The following is a 19370-nucleotide window of genomic DNA, read 5'->3' on the forward strand; positions in this document are numbered from 1 at the left end:
TCCCGATGAGAAACTGTGAAGCGCTGCTGTTTTTGCGTGGTTTGCGTGATGCTTTGGTAACTCCGAAAGAAGACGATGTGTGACGCATCAAAATAGTGAAGCTTCCTGTAAATTTTGCCGGTATTTGAGTGTGCTAGTCCTCGATGGAGAAGAAGAAAAAGAACTTAGAGACACATTGCTTCGCGCCCCGTTGCAAAACTGGCTACCCGGGTAGCTTTCTGTCGAGCTTAAAACAGCTGCGGGCTTAAGGGTCACCATTGCCAGCACGCTATTCTTGGTGGACTATTGGACTTAATGGACTTGATGGACAAGGCACGTCGGGTATAAGTTCATCGTGACATCGAAGTCAAGATCCGCTTGACAACGTTTTTGGCATCCTGAGGCAATCCTCAGGCTGTCACATCCAACACCGCAACAGTTTTTGATAACTGTTTCTTGCCTTAGGTTTTATAGTATGGCAAAATCGGTTGCAAATGGAAATGCGGAGCCTGGTGTGTTAGATGCTCTGCTCAGTACAAACGGCATAGAAGAATATACAAATGCGTAAAGCAGACTCTGATAGAAAAGTTCATTGGAGATGGTGACCTCAGCAGTGCCGAACTTGTAATTGAAAAGTCAACAGACCATGTCGCATATGTATCCTCAAGAAGCGACCAGAGACTAATTTTTTTTATATAGCTGGCTATGTTGCCAGAAAATTCCTGTCTAAATCAAAGTGTGACATTTGTAGAAAGTTGTTGCTTAGTGACAAGAATGATGTACAGAACCTGCAGGCCAGCTCAGCTGACTCAGCTGAAAGATAAGGGGGGGGGGGCTGTTGTATCCATCAGGCTTTATGCTTAGGTTCGTGGAAAATTTGGAAAACGAGTTTACCAGCTGCTTCAGTACGCAGGAACTTCGTCATGAAAGCATTATGGACGTCATTGCACTTCTTCGTAGAACTCCACAGGATGCCATTGGTTGCACTGAACATAGCAAGCAACTGAGTGCTGAAGTTATGGCATTTCATGTCACCACTAGGCTTCATTTTTTTGTTAAGTCGCTGAATCGAGCCAAAGCACAGAAACGCGACTGTGCAAAATATCTGAAGCTCAGTCGCTGCACATAACTTGTCATTTTTACCTGCCAGTAATTAATTTTGGTCTTCACATTGTGTGCATCCAATGTTGCATTTAATTGCAGTTTCATTGTTTTTTATATATTCATACTCTGTTTTCGTTATAATCTTGTGTTTTGTACTTATCAGCCAGCTTTACATCGTCATAGCCTGCGATCATTCCATACCTGAAAGCATAAACCTGTCTCCCTCATTGCGTGTGCTTCCTGTTTTATGTGGCATATGCCGGTAGACTGTGTCGTTTAGTAAAAGTTTTTGAAAGTAACAAGGAATAATTCACAGAGAGACACGCACACACAAATAACAATCCTAGGAAGTGCGATAACCCAATACGCCGGCGCCAGTTTCTGCTCGGGGTAACTACGCCAGCGCCCCACAGCGGCATCCGCCTCAAGAGCCTCACAGAGGGAGCCGTCGCATTTTCCACTACAATCTTCTAGGGCACTGTAACATTGCCGTCATTCGCAACCGCAGGAAGCGGAATATCGTGCGCGGACAACGACGATCGTTGATGAAGGAGGACGAAGTGGTCGTTGTAAATCTCGTGAATGCACGTAGTCAGGTAAGCACATTTCTGTTCGCACATCCTGTTCTTTGCGATTTGAGCGTGGTGCACCATATGCCTGGTTTTTGTTCAACTTATGGGACACCAGTAAATTGTGGCTCGTGTCTGCTGTGAAGCGTCTCCCTAGTTCAGATCTCCGTGTCATGCGTCCTGGCTCGTAGGGTCATCAAGGCGCTCTTATTGTAATGTATCGTTGCGGAAGGTGCCCTTGTGTTCTTAACACTCTTATGGGCTACGTTGACCACTGTACGGCGGGGAACTATGCAACACTCAGATGTCACATTTTGGGACGTTACAAGGACACGACACACCAGGACGGTCGCCTCGGATCGATTTGCTCTCCGAAACCACGAAAGTATGTCACGTCCATTCGTGCTCCCGTCTGTTCACTACAAATATAGAGATACTGTCACATGAAGCAGCACATACGAGAGGGCCATGATCAGATATCCTTATGAACGCTGCACGAAGAAGTTCCGTGACGCCTCCGCGTTTTGTGTGCACCTTCTTATGTTCTTCCTTTGAAAACATAAAACGGTGAGTATAATTTCCTTTCTCTTTGCAGTGTTTTGATGGCAGAGCTGACTGATGGGTGCACATGGTTCCTTCGTATGTTCTTCCTTTGAAAAAATAAATGGTGAGTATAATTGCATGTCAATTGCTCGGCTCCCTGTAACAGTTCCCCTTCTCTTTGCAGGGTTTTGATGCCAGAGGTGACTGGGGCATTTTCATCACTACGTACATAGAAAATAAATCCCAATGTGACAAACATCACAATCTGTTGCGCATGGTCATTGCTTAAACTGCTCTCATTGCTAGGACTATATGTAGAAAAAAACCTCCAGGGCTCCAGGGACGGGCACGGCATATGCCAGTTAAAATTACTGGCCAATGCAGTTCATTTAACGACCACAGCACAGTAATGCTACACGACATATGCCTGTTAAGATTACTGGCCAATGCAGTATTTTTTCACGGGCACGACTTATACGGGGCCACCGTAAAAAAACGGCCAAGGTTTGGCAGCCAACTTTCCATGCATTTGCCCGTTTTTTTTACGGTGAAATTTTTTACAGTGTAGGTGCATCTTAAAATGGAATGTAGTCCACACAATTTTATCGTTCATTTTTCTTGGATTCGGTATATGACCCTGTTTCACTTGTATGCAATATTTACCTTCCGAACACATTTACTAATTTTTAAAACCCAGTTGTCCCGATACGGAACTACACCGTACAACCACGGAACCAGCACTACGAAAATATTTGTGCCGAATAATCCAAAATCAACAATACATGGGAGATTTTTTTTTAAATTCAATACAAAAATAACATACCGCGCAAGCTATACGAAAGTCTAAAACCTACACAGACCGTAGCTAAACCTCAGCTCCGCAGCGCTGTTTGCGGCCAACAGACAAATCTTGTACGTGAAACACCGACACTGGTACCTCAGAAATTATTACTTTGCATCTGAAACCAAGGTGAAATAATTATGAGAGATATGTATAAACTGTGGCAACGACACTCCGGCGGCTGAGTCTGATGCCGACACTGTAGAACAAGCGCGAGGGAGAATAGAGATACCTAACTTGACCTAACCTAACCCGAACCTAAAGTGGGCCTTTGGATGGCAGCCTTAGCATGTCACCCACACATTGCTCCTTTGCATTACGGTTGCTGCACTGTTCCGGTGCCTGTGATTCCAATCTACGTCCCAGTTCTGCGGTCTTCGATACTGCTACTGTGTGAGAACATGAGACATCTGAATCTGCTACTATGTGCCCCATTATCGCAAACGGAACATCTTCATGTGACGTGTTGTCAACACCCAGTTAAGCTCTACACGTGTACTGTTATCTTCCGACGGACCATCGTCTACACATGCGCCAGGAGTTGTTCCAGTCTACAACAGCGACACCTGCGGCGTCTTTATATATACGGATCTTGGACAGTGCTGGAGCAGTGGGCCTTTGGGCGGCAATCTCAGCATGTCACTCACACATTGCTTCTTCGTATTACAGGGGTAACATCTCATTACGGCCGAAGTCTTATTACGGCCGAAGTTTCAATACGGCCGAAAGTTTCATTACGGCCGAAAATCCTTTAATCCCCAAGTGTCTCATTACGGCCAAAGTCTCAATACGGCCGATGGTAGTCTCATTTCGGCCGAAGATGTTTCATTACGGTCAAAAAGAAAAAAGAAGCATCCACCATATTAGCAATCGCTGTGTTTTATGCTTCCCGTGTGTTAAGTGTGTCAGAGGCGGTGTGCCCCAACGGCTTGTGTCACACACAATGATTTATGCACACAATACTGCGACACAGTTGCATGCATCCCTCGTGAAAAATGTTTTTATTTCCATATGTATCTGTTACGCCATTTTCTCTCAGTATTCGAGCAACATTCTACTCATTGGTTCTGCGAGCAAACTGTCTGTGTGTGTTCTGAAAAGGTTACTCCACAAGGGCATGTACCAGGAGCCACATGACCTATGACCATGATCTTTCCCCCCACTAGCTGCCTTCTACAATGTACGTCCACCTAAAATAAAAATAAAAAGTACATAAGGTGTTGAACAAAACGACATATGCTCTTGTTTGATGCTGATCATAAGACATATGTTGTCCACCAGATTTTTTTTTTCATATATTCAAAACATATTCACGAAACTACAGTAAACAATGACAATTATGTCATCATGATGCAGTTCCATAGTCAGAAAAATATTTCAGAATGTGTTTTATGAGGCTTTACATGGGGTGGAAGAGTCCCCCTCGTTCATCTTTGAGGGGCACTACATTAGTGCTTATGCCACTGCACTGATGTCACAATGCTGTAAGCGTGTGTCACCCCGGGCTTTCGGAATTACTCTAAGCTAGAATATGTAAATTCAGAATCAATATATCAGCAGGGTAAGCAGCAAATGTTACCTGCAGGCTTCACGCTGAAACGCTTGTGCGCAAAACACTTCCGCCGTGGTTGGGGACGTCGTTAGTTTAATCATACATGCAGGACAATTGCGGGTACATGGAGCAGTGGTAGCAACCTAAAAACGTTACATTTTCTCGTTATATATGAGCAATCAAAAGTATACCTTCCCACATGTTTGGTTTTGTCGTTCGTAGAAAGCGCTAGTAGGGGAACAGCTCTTGGTTGGTCACATGCCAGCTACAACACGCGAGGTGCCGATATTTCGATTACGCGATCAAAAATAAAAGGTCTAGAACCATGCACACTTCCCCATGCAAATATTTCCCCAGCATCGCGAGACACCGTACCCATGTATCCACGTAAATCAGGTGCAGGAATGAAAAAGATTCGATTTTCTGGCAGCTACCATGAAGAGCAATGCACGATTCATAAGTTTCGTTTCGCCATTTTCATTGCTGTACATTTCGCAAGCGTTACGCAATCCCACGTGACCTCCTTTGGATCAGTGAAAATTAGTCGCGTCGTGAACATATATGTTCATCTCAGCGCAAATCACGTTTTGCGTGCTACAGAAGGAGGGGGGATCAATACTCTTCCTTTCGTGTTTTGGTATCTTGTTGTTTTGCTACTCTCACCTCTCACTTCGGAGTTCGGATGGTGTCTAGCAATGTTGGGTATCTCATTTCTTGTGTGAGCGAGTAGTGCAGTTTACGACGTGTTCACATATTGATTTGTAGTGCTGTAATGTGCAAATTAGCGGCCTTTATAGCGGCTCTCTATTTTCCGTCGTTGTCTTTCGAGAAGCGCCTGTTGTTCCGGAGAAAACCGAGTTGAAGGAATCGCCACAGTCCCCAACGTATATCGCGCGGTGTTGACCAAGACCAAGTCAAGCGGGAATTCTGGTGAGTTATGCTTTCGTAGACTGTCTAGCTTAGTAGTGTGCTGTCCACACATGGTTGCATTCTCGAGTAATTTAAATGAATCAAAACAGCCGAAGTGCCTGTAATAGATGTAACTCGGTATCTGTTCGTAGGTTTGCACCGTTTCTAGTTGGATGCGCGTTTACGAACAACAAATTTATTCGAACACGATAAGATACCAATAATGCATCACCGTACAGCAGCATTTACTCGTATCATTGTGAGCCACATTTAATTTGTTAAAATTTGTCGTCGTATTTGTTCAAAAATAAAAGCGCAAGTCGGAGTACTTGAATTGATCTCCTTGAACTGCTTACGTCGAACGTCTGCAAATATTGTACTTATGCGCCTTCGCGCACCATTGGCACAAAATCATATCTGATTAGAATAAATACTTCAAGAGGAAGTCATTCAAATACATTGTTATTTATAGCTGGTTTTCCATTCCAGGCATGGTATGTGGCTGCACGGAGGATTCCGAAAAAGAAAAACAACAACATGGCTAATAGGATGTTGCTGCCCAGGGAGTCCTTGCCGAAGAGGTGAGCTGTTAAGATCATCATAAGGTTCTGTTGTGAAGTGAGAAATTTTGTAGTAGTGCACAATGTTAATAACTATTATAACTAAACTTATTAAATATTATAAAAAAGAAACCAAAAATGGAAAGTTATGCATGCATCATTTCATGAATTGTAATGTATCACTATTTGATATTCACATGTTTCCATTAAGGGAATGAACTGATGAACCTAAATTCATCTCATGGTCATGCTCTGTGTTCATGCTCAACACGCGTGTGCAGCTTGTGCACATTAAAACCAGCCGTGTAGAGTCAAATGCTTGTTTTTATATATATATATATATATATATTCTAGCCTATTCATGGTTGCTCTTCGCTTCTTGCAGGTTTGCTCATTCCAGAAGCAAGAATTGTACCATTTTAAGGCGAATGGAAATAAACTGACATCAACTGAGATAGGTGTTCCTTCTTGGCCAGTGACTGTAGGATGACTCCAAAAACGTCACAACAAAGCCAATATTCATCTAGCTCTCCACAAGTAGCTAACTCCACATAGTAGCCTGCTCCACAGCAACATCAACACTACCTTGTGGGAGTACACATTACATAATTTGTTGCATTGTGCTGTGGTATGATAACATACCGTTTGTCTCGCAATATGTGTATATAAATATGATAAGGGCACACTGCATGGCTTATACCCTGCTGAATATATACCCATACCTGGCTGCGACATTGCATATCAATGCAGGTTACAATACACATTTTGACATTTGGCCGTTATGAGACATCTTCGGCCATATTGAAACTTTGGTCGTAATGAGACACCAGGGGATTAAAGGATTATGGGCCATATTGAGACTTGCGGCCGTATTGAGACTTCGGCCGTAATGAGATACAATCATTACAGGTAACACAATACTTCCCTGTTATCGCAGTGATAACAGATTTCTTGTACTGCTACCCATTTTCCCAGCAACCTTGCTTTGTAATGCATTGTCTTGGTCGCGTATTGTCTTGCGTCTCCTGTGTCTTTCCGGGGACATAGAATAGAACCCCGGCCCTCGTATGGTGGAAGATATGATTAAGGATGTTCTTTCCGGCAAAAAAAAAACGATGGCCATCGATATCTCACTCATTAAAGGAAACCAGACATCAATCAATGCCAGATTAGATAGCCTTGACTGCAGAATCAAGTCCGTAGAGACTGCCCTAGCCTTTGCGAAGGAACTCTGTGAGCCAGTGAATGACTGTAAAGCTCAAATTGTCCCTCTGCAACAATTAGTCTTTGAGCTCCAAAAGCGCATTGACGATTTAGAGAATCGTTCGCGACGCAACAGCATTATATAAGGCATTATATATGGGGTGATTATATGAAGGTTGATCAAAAAGTTCCCGGACTAGCCCTATAAAAAATGCAACCAAATCATTTATTCAAATTTCTGCCCTATCCCCCTTCAAAGTAGTCTCCTAGGGCACCTACACATCGCTCCCAGCGCCGCTGCCATTGTCGGAACGCTTCCTGGAAGTCTTGTTCTTCCAGCTGCTTAAGCACCTTCTGCGATTCCACCTGGATCATCTGGACGCCGTCAAATCTGGGGCCCTTCAGTCGCGACTTCAGCTTAGGGAACAGGAAGAACTCGCAGGGGGCCAAGTACGGCGAATACGGGGGGGTGGGGAGCGACGATCATGCCGTTACGTGCAAGGAACTCCCGTGTTTTCAATGACCAGTGTGGGGGAGCATTGTCGTTGTGGAGCACCCAATTTTGTTCACGCCACAGTTCTAGACGTTTTCGCCTAACGTCTTCCCTCATGCGGCTCAAAATTTTGCAGTACAATACTTCAGAGTTCACAGTGTGGCAGCAGGGACGAATTCGTGGTGCACAATACCGCGAATGTCGAAGAAAACGAAGAAAATGCAATAGTTAACGCTGTGCTGCTCGTGGGTGTCGTCCAGTGAAGTCCCGCCATTTCTAACACGTGCGTGCCCCTCAAAACACGTTGTCCGACTCACTGATTCATCGCCATAGGCATGTCGAATCATCTCAAACGCATCCGTTGCAGATTTCTCAAGTGTGACACAAAACTTGACGTTTGTTCTCTGCTCATGTTTGATGCTGATGACGAAATCGCAGACGGGGTCCTGCCTGTGACCAGAAAATTGCTAATAATTCTGGTCCCTGAGTAGATCGGGTGACACCACACGGCACTGTGATTGGTCAGGGCAACATCTCCCAGATGGGGCCGCCGCACCCTCGTGCTGCCCTCTATCGGTCAGCAATAAAATCAGTCCGGGAACTTTTTGATCAACTCTCGTATATACATGGTTTACTAGAACTTGTTAATGAGACATCCAGTGTGTTGTTGCTCTCTGTGACGGATTTCTTCCATTGCAAGTAGAGGTGTGGGCCGAGGGCAAATTTGTCATCGGCGGCTACCTCCTGTTTTTGTGCCGGCGGCGGCGTCACGCCGACCTGCTTCTATCGGCGTGACCCTTCTCTGCCCCCGTCCCGCTTCTGTAAAAGTGTTATGTAAAAGTGCGGCGTGAACACGATGCCGTCGTTTTATAGTCTTTCAAGCACTAAGTTTTGGAGCTTTTAAATACAAATTATTGACAGCATGCTCTGAATGGACGACTGTTTGAAAAAGCAGAGTTATATTTCGGATTTAACCAATACAAAGAACGTGTACGGGCTCTTGTACGGCCTGTAAATCTCTCGGGTCTTGGAATAGAATGGTGCCGCAGCATTGGTTCTCGTCTCCCCCATACGGCTAGACCAATCATACTGAGGATTGTTGATTTTAGAGAAAAGTTGCAAATCCTAAAAAAGCGTAACTTGCTGAAAGGAACGAATGTCTGTTTGAACGATGATTTTTCCTCTCGTGTTCGAAATATTCGAAAAAAAAAAAAAGTGGGATAGTAGAACTCAGGATAACAGGAACAGGGAAGATAGAGCCGTTCTCTGGTTTGATCATGTGCTTATAAATGGTGATCTGTACACTCTAAAAACAGAACTTCACCGCATAGCACGCTGTCCGCCAACCATTGCCACGAATGATAGGGTTATCGCTTCTGATTCGAAGAGGGGGGGGGGGGGCGTACGCCATTTTTTGGCAATTTTCATATATCCAAATTGCCACAAAAAGGCGTACGCCCCCTCTCTCTTCGAATCAGAAGGAATAACCCTATCATTCTTGGAATGGTTGGCAGACAGCGTGCTATGCGGTGAAGTTCTGTTTTTAGAGTGTGTGTTTGGGATGAGTCTGAAGGCGTACCAGAGAAAGAATGCACCAGACTCCTGACGGTAATATCAATGACTACGCCATGGTTGTCCCACTTGGTTGTCCCAGTGGGTGTTTTTTTTAGCGATCAGAGACTATATTTTAAGCCACCACTTGACCAGTTGCAAACTTGTGCTACTAGGAGATTTTAATCTTCCTCGTGTTGACTGGAACACCCTGCGAACCGGGTACCGAGATAAAGCTGAAGGAGAAGTCCTGATCGACGTTAGCATTTCCTTTGATTTGGTGCAAATTGTTAAGGGAGCGACCAGAGCCGTACCTGGTCACACAGAATCAATTCTTGACTTAGTCTTCCTGCCTTATAATCTTATTCTTAACGGCTACTCCTGTGAAGTAATTAATAGGCTCTCCGATCATAAAGCTGTGTATACCAGTATTAATGTAAACATTCCCACTGCTTCTGCTGTCACGACACCCGTCTACGATTTTGACACTCTGGATCAATTGAGGATCAGTCTGGATCAATACTGGATGAATTGAGCACCTCTTTCGATGCGTTTTCTGTTCTCTCGATTACTTGTGATGCTGACTCTCTGTATGCAACAACAACAACAACAATAAACGGAGAAGTGACGATGACATGAGATGTTTCCCCGTGGTAGCCACGGGACCCTACCCCACTTCACAGCGGTTATTATGAGGGGATGAATTATGATGAACGCGAAGCGACGACAGGTCTGAGTTCTGTTTACAGCTCTTCGAGGAGTCCAGTGGCTTGCATGACAGCAAAAATGTAAAGCTGTATGCAAATTTCCCATGTATTGTACAAAAGTGCACATCTTCATTTGTGCCGGTGAGGTCTAAGAAAAATAATCTAACTCATCCGTGATACACAAGAGAAATTCTGTACTTGAAGCGGCGTGTAGCGAGAATTAAAACTCGTCTGTGTAAGAATCCGTGTGATGCACTGAAATGTGATAGCTACAACTTGAAGGCCATTCTTAGACAGAAGCTCAACTCTGCCAAATCGTTTTACTACGGAATGTCGTTGTCGGGCTTCATGAAATCCAATCCTAAAAAATTCTGGCGTTCTATACTACCCAATACTAATGAGAGCACTTCGTTTCACATTAACAACTCTTCTGTAAGCGATTCTTCTGATATTGCCACTGCGTTTAACGAGTATTTCATGACTGTCTTTTCCTGTGACAACGGCGAGCACCCTGAGTTTCAGACTAGTGCTGTGCATTCTCGTCTCAATGACATCAGTATTGATTCTTCTTGGGTTCTAAATTTACTGCTCCACATTGACTGCAAGAAAGGCCACGGCCCCGACTGTGTTACTAATATATTTCTTTTTCGTTTTGCCGAATGGTCATCGAAATACTAGATGCTTATTTTCCAAAAGTATCTGGACATAGGCATTGTCCCGCGGCCCTGCAAGACTGCTAAGGTACTTCCGGTGTACAAATCAGGGAATAGGCAGCTCCTTAGCAATTATAGACCTATATCTCTTATTTCGACATCACGTAAGATAATTGAACACATTATCTACAGGCACACTGTCGATTATCTAGAGTCCAATGAAATCTTGTCATCCCGTCAGCACAACTTTCGTAGTGGTGTTTTTACAACCTCGCAACTTCTAGAGTTCACCCATTTTGTTGCAGCTGCCATGAATGATCATATTGAGGTTGACGTCATTTTTGTTGACCTTAGTAAGGCCTTCGATAAAGTCCAGCACGTTAAACTTGTTTTGACATTAAAAACTTTTCTTAAAAACGAGGGCATTGTGAGATGGATTTTGGATTACCTTTCAAACCGCTCTCAGTGTGTTTCTTTTAAAGGTAGTGACTCCACCATGGGTGATATTCTATCTGGGGTGCCTCAGGGCTCCGTCCGAGGGCCGCTATGCTGTTCTTGCTATTTGTTAATGACGTTGTGAACTGTGTTTCTTCCGAGATAAGTCTGTACGCAGACGACCGTGTTCTGTACGCAAAGGTTCAATCAAAAGTTGATCAGATGGCGCTTAACCATTCATTTGTAAGATTTCTTGACTGGTGTAAGGTGTGGCAATTGAAGGTGAATTTCACAAAATGTGTAGTCATGTCTATCATAAACAGCAAAAGTCCCCGTCTATTCTCTTACGGTGTTGGCAACAGTGTAATTAATGGAGTTGATGGGTACAGGTATCTGGGTGTCCACTTCTCTCATGACCTCAAGTGGAAGGCTCATCTCAATGCCATATCTTCTAAAGCTCTTAAAAAGCTTGGTTTCCTGAAGCGTACCCTCAAACTGGCGTCCGCAGACACCAAGCTCTTGGCCTACAAAACTCTTGTGCTCACAATTCTGGATTACGCCTCAGTTGTTTGGGACCCTCACACCGACAGGGATGCTGGAACACTAGAAACAGTTCAGTCAAGGGCAGTTAGATTCACCATGAAACGCTATGGTAGACATTTCTCTCCATCATCTGCCGGTGAATCCCTCGATCTAGCTTCCCTTAGCAACAGGCGAACTTTGGAAAGACTCACGTATCTGTACCTAATAGTTCTTGAGCAGATCAACATTCCGCATTCTTCCTATTTTAGTTTTGCACAGCCCTCGTCACTACGTAGTGTGCACCCCTTGAACATTACACCTATCTTTTCGCGCATTGATGTGTTCAAGTATAGCTTCTTTCCTCGCTCGATTGTTCAATGGAACTCTATTCCTGGTATGACTAGGGAACTATCGGTTAGTGGTTTCACCAGCAATGTACGCGTACTCCTGCTATAGCCTTTTTAAAGCTCAGCTACGCCGATTTTCGAGTGTTACAGAGTGGAATGGTACTCACACGATGTGTTCATAAGGGAACAATGATTATGTATGCAAAATAGTTATCCCAAACTCCTCGCGATTTTCCGAAAAAGTGAATTTTTAGTTTCACTGACATTCCGTCTTGTGGCCCGCAAACCCTGTGTCGACGACACATTCGTGGTCTGCCCGCGCTCCGGCTTGACATGACTTTCGGCTCGGTTTCTTCCGCCAAGCCGGCCAGTTTCTTCTGCCGAGCCGTCTGCTGCGCAGATTCACATTGGGGAAGTGATAAACAGTTCGCTATTAGGGAGCCAATATATTTCTGGACTTCACTAAATCCACGAGGAACGTGAGTTTTGCTTCCTTCGACTGTAAAGCATTTGCTAGGCCAGTACAGACTTCCTGGTGTGATTCGTGTTCTGTGCTGCGTGCCGAGAATGCGTGAGCGTTTTGCTCCCGTCTGCAAGAACACTTCAGCATGCAGTTCCAATGTTTCAAACCACAATTTTCCGAAAGGCGAAAGAGAAATCTATTGACTGCAACAATCGGTTACAACTCCGACTGGGTGCCACCTTCGAAAGCAGTGATTTGATCTGTTCATCTGGCTCATACGAATGTTACGGAAGCAATGCGCAACTTGTTTCACAAGAAGCTGAAGATGTCTCGTCCGGGATGCTGTGCCAACCTTATCTGCAGCAGAGGAGATTGCAGGGGCAGGACTAGGCAGCAGATAAAGGTAAGACGCGTAATGTTAGACAAGTCAGTCATGCGGTGTAAATTGCATCACGTAGAAGAGAAAAATACGCTATGTCAGTTACTGGTTCATCCTTTAGAGATTACGCCCCAGCGGGTGTATTCTCAGTGGAGATTTGGAATTGCCTTATTTGTTAAATGATTTCGCAGGCATTCTGGCACCACCGAAAAGCTTGCACTCCACGTCTCAACTATCACCGTCCGGGTTTCAAGCTGAAGGCTGTCACCAGTGCCAACCAGACGCCCCTTCAAAGTTCATCTGTTTTTGTTGACGGAACAGTGACACCTGGTACTGAGACATTTCATTTTCTGATTATGAATGAAATATTATGAATGAAATATGGCCTGTGTGGTATAGAACAACGCGCACACTCAAGTAAACATGCAAAAAATACGTATAAGGGCTCTCGACCTACATGCCGCGATGCGCTCTACGAGATAAACAACACACAACAAAACTACATCCAACACTTTTTGTGCGGGACAACTCTATGAGCACTTTCATATAACCGACGAATGGTTCAACGAATGCAGTTCGAGTGGTCACGATACATTCCTACGTCGTTCATTGCAGTCGCGCTATGATGCTGCACAATATATGTATCTCGTGTAACAAGCCTGGCAATCGCACGATGTGCATGGGCAGAAATACGGCCCTCTTTCTTTGAAGACCAGTCCTCTGCAGGTATATGCTCAAACGATCACCAAGTCTCACGTTGTTGCTCAATCGCTCCCATTCTGCACTTGTAGTAAAAGCAGCAAACGGGTTGACGTGAATGGCAGCTGAACGGTTGAACTGCGAAGTTCTCGAGCACACAATCACAATTTCACGCCGAAAATGATGTTGAGGTGAGTTCGCGGTTGTTGTTTCCATCGTTCAATAGTTCTCAGGGATTACCTCGGACGAAACGCTCATCGTAGCCGGCGGCCATAATTGGATTTCCTCGCAAACGCCAGAAGACGCCAGGTAAGTCAGAGAAAGCCTCAGCTTTCATCCAATCAGACGCACGATTCTCTATCTACGTAGATGGAGCAGGTTTATCCCATCTACGTCACAAAAATGGCTGCGCCCATGGCTGGTTTTGGTTTCTTTGATTAAATAATTTTCGTAATAGGAAGACAAAATTGAGAAACGAAGGTGCGTTTCGGGGGCAGTTGGATGTGCTCGTTCTGAATATCACAACTGTTTCAACACATCGGGAAATCGGCGTAGCTGACCTTTAAGGCTGCAGTATGTATAAATAAATAAATAAATAAACATACCTAACCTCACGTGCATCGCTCCCTCTCATGCAGTACTAATCTAACTCAAACCTAGCACCTACCGCAGGCTATATACTTACTCGCACCATCGTCTACGACTACCTCAGACCGTCATATTTACTGCCAATATTGCTAGTGGTGGCAATAGCGTGCTATTTCTACATGTTCAAACCAGGGATCGGAACCGAAACCGAACCCAAACCGAAAACCGCTAAAAACCCGTATTTTTTGCTGAACCGGAACTGAACCGAACCAAAATATTGTTTCTCTCACGTAGAACCGAACCGGAACTGAACCGACATAAATTTTTGCGGTAACCGGTTCGCGAAACGGTACTGACGTAATGTGCGTTGCGAGTGATCGGAAGTACGACCTACACAGCGGATTGAGCCGTGTTGCCAAACAGGTATGAAACAAAAACTGAAGAAAAGAAAACTGCAACCCATGTGCGTGAGGTATTTCCTTCTCGCAGCTATTGCGTTCATTCAGTTGTGTTAGGTCTTCCTTTTGAATGTTGTAAGCTTCCTTCTGTCATCACCACCAACACTATCACCACTAGCGTCGTCCAGCAACCCCAAGTTTTATTTTGGTCTGTGAAAATACCGTCCAGTCCCTGAGCAAGTTGTAACAGGGTGTATGAGATGAGTGAACATAGAGAGTACAGTATTACAGTATAGTATCGTAACATTGCACTTGAAATGCGGATCTGTAATTCAGGTGAACCACTGCTGTGTCGGCAAAGCAACAAAATTACAACAATCTTTCTTTTTTGGGGGGTAGCAGAATTCGCTTGCGCGAATTCAACCTCCCCTTGTTATTTTATCAACCACCACCACCACAAAATTACATTTGTGTTATTTGAGAATCATAAGGATGTGCTTGCTTTTAACTCATGGCAATCTGCTCAAAATTCACTTTCCTGAACCGGTTAAAACCGGTCCGAACCGATATTTTGCGCTGTTGCGGAGCTGAACCCGAACAGCACCAATATGCCTGAACGCGAACCGAACCGAAAAAAAAAAAACGGTTCCGATCCCTGGTTCAAACTATCACCTCTAGTTCTCGTGGCTGAAGACATCGCTATGGACACGGGTTTGAAGCAGCTAAATGCACGCATTTCCTTCTCAGCGCCCTCAATAGAGCAGTATCACTGGGTCAAAAGCCTAAAAGAGAGAGATTTTGTGCATCTACAAGGCTTGGTCATTTTGTGATTCCATGTGGTGTGTGGTACTACCTGTGTTGTGAACCAACTTCTTTTCTTCTGCCTTACGCTCCTTGCTTTAGACGTCCCTGTTGGGGTTCTCGTATCAGAGGTCCCACCACCAGGGCCGAATACACAATATGGGCTCATATTCTATAGTGGAGGAATTCTTCTCCAGTTCTCTGCATTTCTACCTTACCTATTTAGTTTAAAATTTGCACAAATGAAGTTACACTTTTGCTGGCGCTTCCTAGTACTATTTATTCTACAGCACTCTTTGTAGACGACGTTCCTCATATCGGACGTTTATTTTCACATTGCTGGTCACATTGTCAACCTTCCGACAATGGGAGATTCGGTCGGAAACGTCGTCGAGTACAGCACGAAGCTCATGGATCCATTAAATAGCAGCTACAGAGTGCAGGGAGCGCGCTCCTTTTTAATAGACTGTGTCGCTCATTTTCAGGAGCGTGGCGCGCTCTTGATACACTCTCATGCTGCAGCTTGCAGGTCGAGTGCTGCTCCTGCTCCGTGATGTATGAACGAAGGGGAAGCCTTTGAAACTTCGCATGGGCGCGTATCGCGCTCGGGGCTCTGACAGACCGTTGGGGCTACAGTAGGGTCCCTGCAGCCCTGTCCCTGCTTTCAAAACACTCTAAAAACAGAACTTCACCGCATAGCATGCTGTGCGCCAACCATTGTCACGAATGCTATGGTTATCGCTTCTGATTCGAAGAGAAAGGTGGGCGTACGCCTTTTTGTGGCAATTTGGATATATGAAAATTGCCACAAAAAGGCGTACGCCCCCCTCTCTCTTCGAATCAGAAGCGATAACCCTATCATTCTTGGCAATGGTTGGAGCTCAGCGTGCTATGCGGTGAAGTTCTGTTTTTAGTGGGTAGGCCTGCAGACCAGTAGGGTCCCTACAGGGTCCCTGCTCCCTGTAGAGACAGCACAGTTAGGGACTGTGCAGTAGGGAGCAGGGAGTACGAGGGACAGAGTACACCGAGCGCGTTGGTTCAGAGCCGCTACTTAACTCGCCCTGTGACTAATACAACCAACGAAGGGGCTCACGTTACAGCGACGCTATACCATGTGAGCCGATCTTGAACAGTTGTGAGTTCGTGAACGCAGATGCCGTGCGTAATCGATGGAGCATTGTCTGCATACCACGGGGAAGATCTTTCGTGGGAAGAGAGGGTCGTTGATTCTGCATGATGTCCTGTATGCCAGGATGACGCACCTCAACTAGCTGTTTGACGACCATGTGCCTGTCAGTGTCGGCCGGGACTGGTAAGGATGGGCTGCACCTGTGGTGTGCTGAGGAAGCTAGCTGGTCCGCTCGTTCGTTGCCTCTGATGCCGACATGAGACGGGATCCATTGCAGCGTAAGCTTACCTCCGGTTAGCCTATGCTGTGCACACGACCTCCTTATATACATCGGGCTAGGATGCTACCACACATGGGGTTCATCACGTTGTTGAGTGCACTTCTGGAGTCCGTAAGCAAAACGGCCTTAGGTATTCCGATGACTTGAACCGCAGCAGCTGCGTGTAACAAGACCAGGAGTTCGGCCGTCGTAGATGAGATTGGGTAACGAACTGATTTCCCTTGCCAGGCCATGTTCATTGACGGAATGTAGTACGCGCTGGTAGCGCTCTCGGAACGGTGGTCAATGTAGCCATCCGTGAACACCAGAGTATGTGTGTGATAGATGTCGCTGATCAGGTTCTCAGCCGCCATCCTGGCCACCAGGGGGCTGGACTCGCTCTTCTTCCGTAGACACGGGATGTGAAGCGTTGTTGCGGCCACGAACTCCCGCCACGGCGGCGTAGGTGGACTAGCTGGGAGCCGAGGAAGAGCCCCACTGTTGGCTAGAGAGCTGGTGGCACTAGCCAGGCGTCCTAGGGATGTGTGTGTCCTTTGTTGAGGAAAATTCACGTGGCCCCCGGCGCTGGATCAATGACTGAGGACTAGCCTCCCTATTTTTTTTCTTCCTTTTTTGATCATGTAGCTCTGACTAGAATTCGGGGTTTTCGGTTTTTAGTTTTGGCCGGATTCGGGGTCATGGTTCCCACTCAAGTCTGAAGCTAAAATTCAAGGACTTTTCAAGGACCTTTTAAGGGCCGTTGAAGGACGGGTCGACATTCTGCCCTAAACATCAGATATGGACTGAAGCTTTGTAAGCTTGTATTTCACAAAAATATTTATTAGGTGTATGTATTACAGCGAGATGTTAATAGGGGCTGCATAGCTGGGGGTTGCATAGGGGCTGAGGAAGTCTCAATGCAAAAAAGTACAGTATGGTAAAAATGACTAGATAAAACAAACAGATAGAGGAATGACTATCACAGACACCAACATCAGCTACAAAACCCAGAAAATGTCACACTACCAGTGATCGGAATATGCAATCATTGGAAGGCGGGCTGTGCGAAGTTTTCACCACTCAAAGCCAGATAATCAAGTTTACTTTTGATTTCTTTTTCCAGCTGGAAAATTTCGTTCGCCTTTGCTTTAGCAGTCTTGCGAAGGCTGTTCGATTTTTACAATAAGCGAGAAGTCCTGCGATACCTCAGCTTTTTACGCATAACTGTTAGCACTCTCGTTGAGGGAGTCGATTACCTTTCCCAACTTCGCTTTCTTGGCCCTGAGAGCATCAAGTTCTTCCACTACCAGCTTGCGTTTCGACAGTGTAGCAGATGTTTGGGCATCCTTCTTCTGTTTTTCAATCATCTTTCTTCTCGTCATGTGCGACTTTAGGGCGGATTCACCCATTGACGTTAAATCGATGTCTTTAGCGGAAACCTTGCACTTTGCTCGATTCTCGTTTGCTGTGTCAGGAGCAACCCAGTTGTACTACCTGCACCGTAACCAACGGTGCTGAAAAGTGCACTTGCCAGACATGCAGGGTTGCAGAACTAAGCACGTCAGCAGCAACGCGGCCAGCAACAAGCGTGAACAAGGGAACATCATTTGCACATCACATTATGGCAATAAATGCCAGCGTTCGTGAACAAAACCACCACACATCCGAACTACGATAGAGCGTCACGAAGAAACGCACGTGGAGCAAGCCAATGCACTTCCGATGATGATGATGATGATCGTGTTCCAGCTACTGATGTCCGTTTCGATGGGTCGAGCTGCCGCCGTTCCGAAACTGTTGCTGCGGGCAGTTCGCAAAGGATGCTCCCATTGGAACAAAATGAAGAAGAAAAGAAAGAAAACGCGTTTTCTGCGGTTCATATAATTTAAAAGCTCAACAACAGCATAAATTCAAGGGTTTGCAAGGACCATGGTGAATTTCCAGGGTTTTCCCGATCTTGAAAATGGCATTTTCGAATTCCAGGGTTTTCAAGGGTTTCAAGGACCGGTGGGAACCATGGGGGTATGTTTTTCGATGTTTATTGATTTTCACGAAATCGGCGTTTTTCGATGTTTTTCCTGGGATTTACCCGATAGTTATCAGCGAACAGAAATCACATCGTAGTTTCCGCTCGACGCCCATTCAACATGGGCGTTGTTCGCTGCGGTGGAGTTTTACGGCGAACGAAAAAGTAAACGGACATTTTTCACAACCACCGTATTTACTGAATCGTTTTCTGATCTGCATCAACAACTCGCTGTGCATGTGCAGCAATTAATCTCTGTCATGTCCCGGAATGTCCCTCTTTATGTTTTTCGATTGAAACCGAATGAGGGAAAATTTATCCGGCGTATGTTTTTCGGTGTATTTTGATTAAAACCGAAAACGCGGAACCCTACCCATGACGTAGAATGATGTGGCGCTCGTTTCTCTCCGTCGTTTCTTCCTTCCTACTCTGCGTTTCGTCTTTTGTTGTTGTTTGTTATTTCTCTCTTTCGTTGCTTTTCTTGGTTCGCGTTTATTCCAGTGGAGTGGGAGTTACAGAAAAACGACGAAGTTTATGTCACATGAGATATTTTATTCTGCAGCACACGTTTATGCAACGGACAGGTACACAGCATCTTTGCAGAAACGAAAGCCTGAATTTGCCTGAAGATGTCCGAAGACGTCGGACTTCCTCGTGCAA

The sequence above is a fragment of the Ornithodoros turicata genome, chromosome 2 (genome assembly GCF_037126465.1).
Source record: "Ornithodoros turicata isolate Travis chromosome 2, ASM3712646v1, whole genome shotgun sequence".
NCBI lineage: Eukaryota > Metazoa > Arthropoda > Arachnida > Ixodida > Argasidae > Ornithodoros > Ornithodoros turicata.